Here is a 9,842-nt window from a genome sequence, read left to right as displayed (position 1 = left end):
GAAGATGGTGTGTGAATTTGGTTCTCTGACAGTTCCTCAACCTCAGCTACATCACTCCAGTTCATAATTGGTCTCAACTGGAGATGTGCGCATCTGGAGATAAGATTTTTTTAATCCCGCCCACACAGTTATTCTAATATAAATATCAACAAATAGGTATCCTAATTTAAAGCTTACACGACCCTGACCAGGCAGTTACTAAGGATCACTGTATGGTCATGCTTTTTTTTTGTATTTTATTTTATTTTGATGGAATTCATGTAATTATAACTGTCATTTTGTTATCATGATTATCCCTTATGTTCTTTACTCCTTATTACACCAACAATAATAAACAAATCCACATACTGTATATAAATACAAGGCAGAAAGTCAGTTCAAAAAGCTAAATGCAACAACCTTTCAATTAATTTTCCGTCAAGAAAAATTATATATATATATATATATGTATACAGTATGTAACAAAAGTGAGTACACCCCTCACATTTTTGTAAATATTTGATGATATCTTTTCATGTGACAACACTGAAGAAATGACACTCTGCTACAATGTAAAGTAGAGAGTGTACAGCTTGTGTAACAGTGTAAATTTGCTGTCCCCTCAAAATAACTCAACACACAGCTATTAATGTCTAAACCGCTGGCAACAAAAGTGAGTACACCCCTAAGTGAAAATGTCCAAATTGGCCCCAATTAGCCATTTTCCCTCCCCAGTGTCATGTGACTTGTTAGTATTACAAGGTCTCAGGTGTGAATGGGGAGCAGGTGTGTTAAATTTGGTGTCATCGCTCTCACACGCCCTCATACTGGTCACTGGAAGTTCAACAAGGCACCTCATGGCAAAGAACTCTCTGAGGATCTGAAAAAAAGAATTGTTGCTCTACATAAAGATGGCCTAGGCTATAAATATCTCTCTCTCTGTATATATGTATATATGGGAAGAGTGGCATTCATGTGTTTTTATTCGGAATATTATTTTAGTTGTTGTTTTTTATCTTTTGCGTTAACATTTGCTTAATGTCCCTGCATTCATCAAGCCAACATTTTTACACTATTACAACATGACAATATTATCACAGTGTCTTCCGGCTGGCGAGACTGGCCTGTCTGGCATGCTTTTCAAACTTTCACATAAACGTTGTACTACGAGCAGAATTATGGGAGCACGTGACGACCCCAGAGTCTCAAACTTGATCAAGAATTTGTGCTGTATTACAGTTCTCATTCAGTATTGTCATCACTTGAGCTACATACTGTATATATTCATTCTGCAATGCTCACGGACGAATATCGTGACTGATCCGAGTGATATCTTTCGACACAGGTGTTTGATGATTTCAAGTTTATCGTGTGCATGAACGTTCGCATCCTTATTAGCTTCTTAGCTCCAGTGCAAAACTAAAAAGGCCAATGCCTCAGTTTTATCAGCCGCTCACACCTGAGAGTGTTGTCTTGGGTAAATAGGAAACCAGTCATGGGATGCTGAAGATCCTAGACGAATGAATACTTTGTAGAGGGATAACACAGCGCGCACTTAAATCACATGCTTTTATGTTTTTATAGATTTAATATTTTAATTAAAAGTGACAGGAACAGAGCAGAATAACAGACTCGATACATACACAACAATGACGACGATAGCATCATGATTTCTGAATTTTGTAAATGTTGTCAGTAGCTGTTATACAAGTAAGATAACCCCCTAGGGTTTGGGGGTTAACTCTTCCATATAACATACACTATATGGGCAAATGTATGTAGACACCTGACCATCACACCAATATGTGGTTCTTTCCAACAAGTCTGAAGCACGGAATTGTCTAGAATGTCTTTGTATGCTGTAGCATTACAATTTCCCTTCACTGCAACTAAGAGGCCCGAACCTGTTCCTGCATGACGATGTTCCTGTGCACCATGAGGACATGGTTTGCCAAAGTTGGAGTGGAGGAACACGAGAGCCCGGACTTCAACACCTCTGGGATGAACTGAAACACTGACTGCACCGACATCAGTGCCTGATCTCACTAATGCTCTCGTGGCTGAATGAACACAAATTCAATTCAATTCAATTCAATTTTATCTGTATAGCGCTTTTTACAATAGACATTGTCTCAAAGCAGCTTTACAGAAATATCAACACGGTATACAGATATTAAAGGTGTGAATTTATCCCAACTGAGCAAGCCACCGAGTGGCGACGGTGGCGAGGAAAAACTCCCTGAGATGTTTTAAGAGGAAGAAACCTTGAGAGGAACCCGACTCAGAAGGGAACCCGTCCTCATCTGGGTAACAACAGTTAGTGTGAAAAAGTTCATTATGGATTTATATGAAGTCTGTATGGCGTTAGGAGCAGCCGTAGTCCCAGCAGTCTGGAATTAGAGAAGATTTGAGCTCCATCCAGAGGCAGAAAGTATTTGGATCTCTAGTATCTCCATAAATTCGTGTGGGGCTCGGCGAAAGGAGAGAGGGAGAAAAAAAGATTATTATGACTGCGAAGTAGTAGAACAGAATCTAGTCAGGGTAGGCTTGAGTAAACAAATACGTTTTAAGCGTAGACTTAAACACTGAGACTGAGACAAATCCCCACAGCCATGCTCGAAAATCTAGAGGAAAGCCTTCCCAGAAGAGTGGAGGTTAACATGGGGACTAAAAAGGTGTCCACAAACGTTTGGTCATATAGTGTACATATTATTGAACGTCATGACAGTTTTTAGGTAACAGAGCTGCGTCTATTACATGCTCTGTCAGAAGGAAGAGAGCTGCTGGGCTGTGGTGGGAATTTGGGATGCGTGTGTGTGTGTGTTTTCGTGAGAGATAGGCGTGTGTGTCTGTGTAAGAAAGGAGAGTGCACCTGTGTGGAAAGTGCTATTCTTATATCTATAGATAGAGTCATTTTTGTCTTCCTATACGTTTCCTCCTGTCTGATGGCTTTCTGAATAATTCATAATCCTGTGCCAAAAAAATCTGCAACGAATCCAGGCTCACCCATGTGATATTTGGAAGGAAAGTATATACCTCAGACATCCTCCAGGGACGAGCACGCTCGTCTAAAATAAGCTCTCCTGTGAGTAAGGCAGCTAATGTGGTATGCGGATGCACACTCTGAGAAAAAGTGCTGCGTCAGCCTGGAGCGGTGGGGGGGGATTTTGTGTGTGTGTGTGTGTGTGTGTGTGTGTGTACGTGTGAGCTTGCACATGTTCTGTCAGCACAGTGTGGGATGCAGGATTCTCCTTCATGCTGGCTGTTATCCTATCCCCTTGGCTTTGACTCTGAGAGCTGAAGAAAGCATGAAGGCAGAACACACATACACTCACACACACACACACACACACACACACATGTGCACGCACACACAAATGCACAGAGGGAGAAAGAGATATGACGGAGAGGCAGGGAGGGAGGGGGAATAATTTTAGAAGCTGAAAGAAAGACGACGTCCTTCTGTGAACTAGGAATGAAAGGGAAAGGGAGAAAGTGGTGGGTCTGTTTTTAAGTATGCAGAGATAGGTGTGTGTGTGTGTGTGTGTGTGTGTGTGTGTGGGTCATACATAATTGCTAAGAGATCATGTTACACTTTTATATTTTGTATGCAGTTTTAATATACAATCATCAATCCATCCATCCATAACGCCATCCATCCATCCATCCATTCATCCATCCATAAAGCCATCCATCCATCCATTCATCCATAATGCCATCCATCCATCCATTCATCATCCATCCATCCATAACGCCATCCATCCATCCATCCATTCATCCATCCATAATGCCATCCACCCATCTGTCCATCCATAACGCCATCCATCCATCCATCCATCCATTCATCCATCCATTCATCCATTCATCCACAAATACTGTCAGTGCTGTTGTAGAAAAATAATGAACTCATGTGGACCAATCAGAACCAAGAATTCAACAGCACTGTGTTATAAATACAGTGTTTGTCCTGATTTCTTCTTTTTTTGTGTGTATATCTCACACTGAATAGTTTTAGATCTTCAAATGTAATACGATATAAAACAAAGGCAACTTGAGTAAATACACAATACAGGTTTTCAATGATAATGTTATTTACTGAAGCAAAAACGTTATCCAATAACAACTGGGCCTATGTGAAAATGTATTTACCCCTGTAGTCACTAATTCACCAAATCTATGAAAGTGCATTCATAATGGGGTTCAGCTGGACTAGACACAACCAGGCCTGATTACTGCAAACCCTGTTCAATCATATCAACACTTGAATAGAACTTCTACAGGATGAAGTTGCTTAAAAGGTCTTAACACACTGCCAAAGGTCAGTAACACTGCCAAAATGTAAAGAAATTCCAGAAATAATGAGGAAGAAGGTGATTGAAATACATCAGTCTGGGAAGGGTTACACAGCTATTTCAAAGCCTCTGGGACTCCAAAGGACCACAGTGAGAGCCGTTATCTCCAAATGGAGAAACTCGGCACAGTAGTGAACCTTCCCAGAAGTGGCTGACCTTCCATAATTCCTCCAAGAGCACAACTAGGACCTACAGGCCTCTCTTGCATCAAGAAAGGTCACTGTTCATGACTCAACTCTCAGAAAGACAATGCCCCAAAATGGCACCATGGAAGAATGGTGAGGTGAAGACCACTGCTAACCCAGAAGAACATTAAGGTGAAGACCACTGCTAACCCAGAAGAACATTAAGGTGAAGACCACTGCTAACCCAGAAGAACATTAAGGTGAAGACCACTGCTAACCCAGAAGAACATTAAGGCTCATCTGAATTTTCCCAAAACACACCTTGATGATCCTCAAACCATTTGGGAGAATGTTCTGTGGATTGATGAGTCGAAAGTGGAACTGTTTGGAAGACAGGAGTCCCGTTATATCTGGCGTAAACCAAACACAGAATTCCACAAAAAGATCATCGTACCTACGGTTAAGCATGGTGGTGGAAGTGTGATGGTGTGGGGATGCTCTGCTGCTTCAGGGCCTGGGCAACTTGTAATAATTGATGGAATCATGAATTCTGCTCTCTACCAGAAAATCCTAAAGGAGAATGTCTGGTCTTCAGTCCGTAAGTTGAAACTCAACCGCAACTGGATTATGCAGCTAAGACAATGATCAAAAGCATAGGAGTAAATCCACCTCTGAATGGCTCAAAAAAACAAAATTAAAGTTTTGGAGTGGCCTAGTCAAAGTCTTGACTTCGACCAAATGAGATGCTGTGGCAGGACCTTAAACGGGCAGTTCATACTTGAAAACCCTCCAGTCTGGCCGAAGTAAAGCATTTCTGCAAAGAAGAGTGGGGCAAATTTCCACCACAACGTTGTGAAAGTCTGATCTCCAGTTATAGGAAGCATTTGGTTGCCGTTATTGCTGCTAAAGGTGGCACAACCACATTTTTAAGTTCAAGGGGGCAATTAGTTTTTCACATGTCTGAGAGGTGTTGGATAACTTATTTTTGCTTCAGTAAAAAAATGATAAATAAACACTGTATTGTGTGTTTCCTCAGGTTGTCTTTGTTTCATGGTGTACTTCGTTTGAAGATCTAAGACAATCTAGTATGAGATCTACACAAAGCAGAAGAAATCAAATACTTTTTCACAGCACTGTAGTATTATAAGAAAATTATGTGGGACCTGAAATTGTCTCTGGATACAATTTCAGGATACAGGAGTGTCTGGCTGAAGCTAGCCAGTCCTAACACTTCTGATATCGTCTGCAATTTTGAACAGTCATAACGAGGTTGTAACTTAAAATGCATGGACTGAGACATGAATCTGCCTTATATGTAAGCTACTTTAGGATAAAAGATTGTATATTAATATTCACAGATTTAGAGAGGTCTCAAGCGTTATTCCATTCTTCAGGTTTAATTAACGATACCGAGATGATTCCTATGGACACACTCTCCGTATATAATCGATTCACTTTAATACAAATCAACAGTGTGAAGAATTGGTTACTATGGACCAGCTGTGATTCAGTGGCAAAGGAACACACACACACACACACACACACACACACACACACACCTGCTGTCCTCTTGTACTGCTTCTGAAGGTCACACACTAGCCACTCAGGCCTCTGTCATTTTTATTCCATTAAAATGATACTGAAATGCACATCACTGATATTAGATGTTTGCATATTAGACGTTTCCATCCATCCATCTGTTCATTCATCCAAACATCTATCCATCATTCATTTATCTGACTACTTATTCCCTTTTAATGTATAGTTGGTCTATCAATACATCCATCAATCATCAATTGGTTCATCTATAGATCGGTCCCATCCATCCATCTATCCAGCCACTCATCCACAACCAAGCCATCAGTGCAGTCACATGAACTCAAGTCTCTACTAGTAAACCATCGATTTCAGCCATCCCTTTTTCTACCAATTTACCATCCCTCCCTCCATCCATCCATTCTTGTAGTCACAAATACTCACCTCTACATACAGTGTGTCTCTCTGTATAAATTTCCCTATCAATTCATCTGACAATCCATTTTTCCATCTGTTCCCTTTCTATTCATGCATCCATCCATCCATCCACCCAGTCTCATCTACTGACTTGCCCATGTATTCCATTATTTATGCCTCCATTTGTGATGACTGTGCATTTCCTGTATATAAGGCTTTCCATCCATCCAGCCCTCATTCATTCATTTGACTACTTTGGGTCAGTGGATTCCTGTTAACCCATTCTTTCATCTATTGGTTCCATCCATCCAACAATCCATTCATCCAGAACCCATCCACCTATGGAGTCTCAATCTCTTACCTATCAGATTTTCTCAGTTCCCTCTTCATTCATCCATCCATCATGTATTATCATGTATTATTTTGATTACTAGTACCCTCTTTATTTACAGTTGGCTTGCCAATTCCTTTATTCATCAATCAATTTATCTATCTATTGGTTCCCTCTGTCAATCCATCCACTCATCCAGAACCAATCCACCTATGGAGTCTCATAAATCCATGTCTCCATTGGTCAGCCATCAATTTCCTGTATGTTCTGTCTCCATCCATCCATCCATCTATCCATCCAGTATGCATTGACCTGTCTAGTCAGGCATCATTTTTTCTAGCAATGCCTTTGCTATCATCCATCCATCCTTTCACCCATCCATCATTTATTATTTTGACTACTTATTCCCTCTTTCTTTATAGTTGGTCTGCCAATCCTTCCATTCATCAATCAGTTTACCTATATATTGGTTCTTATTCATCTACTCACCCAGAACCCATCCACCAATCCATATCTCCATCTGTCTGATCCCTCTCTATTCATCCATCCATCCATCCAGCACCTTAAACCTTCTTCCATCTATCTCTTCATTTAATCCATTCCTCTCTCTTCTTCAGTCAGGTGTTTCCCTTTATCTCTTCATTTAAATTCTCTGCCATATTGAGAGTAGGGGCTGCTAAACGGAGATGATGAGACGCTGTTTATTCATACAGTAATAAACGAGTGCTGTGGAGTGATGGAGATGAGGGTTGAGTTTATCAGACTCTTCTGTTTAGATTAGGCTGAATTGTGGCTGCTTCTAATTGAAGCAGGGATTTATATAAGTGAGGAAGTGATGCTATGCCACGGAAAAAGCAAAGGAGACGGTCCTGAGTTACTGCACACACATACTCCTGTATCGAAATACAGGCAAGGGCAGAGATTTCGGGTGTTAACATTATTGTCCTTAATACAGATGGATGAAAATGGGTTGAAATGAAAATGGGAATTTTTAACTGTCTTAGACAGATCTACGATGATTCCCGTGAGAGGTGAGGAATGATTTGTTGTAGAGGTTAGATTCAATTCAGCACATGTTATGACAAAAAAGTAGGCCATTTACTTGACGTGGTAATGGCAACATTTCATCACTCACAGATTTTATACTAAGGGGGGAGTGTCACCTTGTGTCTGGATTGATCTTGCTCCATTAGTGTCCAGTAAAAGTATGGACATTAGCATTCAGTCAGCATTAGAGAGCAGTGCAGCTAAAGCAACTTCACCACCACGTACATAAAATGTCCTACAGCCTTTTGTGCAGGACAATCTACTGCCAGTGACACTAAAATGAACCCTCATACTTAAGTAATGAGCAAGACTACGGTTTGAAAATCTTATATATACAATCACATGGAGATATTTTGTCTTGTCCTGCCTGTCATGCGATATTACAAGCAGTGTCTCACAATTGCATTTGCCAAACACACTCAGTGATACTTCCTGTAATGTGCACTGAGTAGAGGGTGTGGCAAGACACAAGTGTGCTAACTCTGTATAAGCTTTATTTGGGTGAATCCAAACAACATGTTAAAAAAAGGATACCTAAACTAAGGTAAATCTAAAAACCTGGGAAAACTGAAAAATACGGAAACAATGTTGGGACTTAAAGATAATATGCTTAATGAAAGTATGATACTACTTCACCACTAGAGAACACTTCAGAACAGAGCATACATACCTGTATACAAGCTAGTCAAGGACTAACACAGAACAGGTGAACACAGTTGGGTAACAAACCAATGACAAGATGGGTGGAGACGGAACTAGAACAGAAAACAGAAGTAGATGATGTCCATCACCATGGGAACAGTGTAGCAAATTGTTTGATAACATTTAAGTGGTGATGTAGGAATTTATAATGTATATCCCTGTTTGTACTGGATTAAGCTTTCGATGGCTTTGGAAAATTATTTCAATGATTTTAATAAAAATAGAATGAATTGTTTACATTTGTTCATCTCACTCATCCAGCTCCTGTCTATCCATCTAGCTCTTGTCTGTCCATCTATCCATGCATTTATACATCGGCCAATTTCATGTCCACTTACCCATTTACAGTACATCTCCATGCATCCATCAATTATCCAGTTGACTATTTGTTCATTCACTGTCCACATAGCCATCCATCCGTCCATCTGTCCGTCCGTCCGTCCGTCCGTCCGTCCGTCCGTCCGTCCGTCCGTCCATCCATCCATACGTCCAGCCATCCGTACATCCGTACGTACAGCCATCCGTCCATCTATACTTCCAGCAATCCGTTCATCCATACGTCCAGCCATCCATACATCCATACATCCAGCCATCCGTTCAACCATACGTCCAGCCATCCGTCCATCTATACTTCCAGCCATCCGTTCATCCATACGTCCAGCCATCCATACAGCCATCTGTCCAGCCATCCGTCCATCCATACGTCCAGCCATCCATACATCCATACATCCAGCCATCCGTTCAACCATACGTCCAGCCGTCCGTCCATCCATACGTCCAGCCATCCATACATCCAGCCATCCGTCCATCCATACATCCAGCCATCCATACATCCATCCGTCCATCCATACGTCCAGCCATCCATACATCCATCCGTCCAGCCATCCGTCCATCCATACGTCCAGCCATCCATACATCCATACGTCCAGCCATCCATCCATCCATACGTCCAGCCATCCATACATCCATCCGTCCAGCCATCCAACTAACCATATAGAATACCTGTTAGCCCAACTGTCCATTTGTCTGCTAAGTCTCTATTCATCTATTAATTCATCAATCCATCCAACTAACCATCCATCCATCCATCCATTCTCATTTATCTACCTGTCCATCTATGTCTACATATATCGCTTTACTTCTCTATCCATTTGGCTACTTTGTAATTGATCTTTTTGCCATCCATGCATCCATTACCATGTGTCTCCTCTACTTGTTTCCTCAACGTTATCCATCCATCCTCATTTGTCTACCTGTTCATCTATGTCTACATATCTCTGTTTACCCATCTGTCCATTTGTCTATTTAGTCTCTAGCCATATATCCATTATTCAGTCCATCCAATAACTAACC

At 41.0% G+C, this 9,842-nt stretch overlaps 1 protein-coding gene across 1 annotated transcript in view; it reads left to right on the top strand.

The window, feature by feature from the left end:
• Positions 1 to 9,842, top strand: part of cntnap1 (contactin associated protein 1) — a 32,458-nt gene that overhangs the window by 2,616 nt on the left and 20,000 nt on the right. The window lies entirely within an intron of this gene.

This window comes from Ictalurus punctatus, chromosome 2 (genome assembly GCF_001660625.3).
Source record: "Ictalurus punctatus breed USDA103 chromosome 2, Coco_2.0, whole genome shotgun sequence".
Classification (NCBI taxonomy): domain Eukaryota; kingdom Metazoa; phylum Chordata; class Actinopteri; order Siluriformes; family Ictaluridae; genus Ictalurus; species Ictalurus punctatus.
This window is presented reverse-complemented; position numbering and strand designations above follow the sequence as displayed.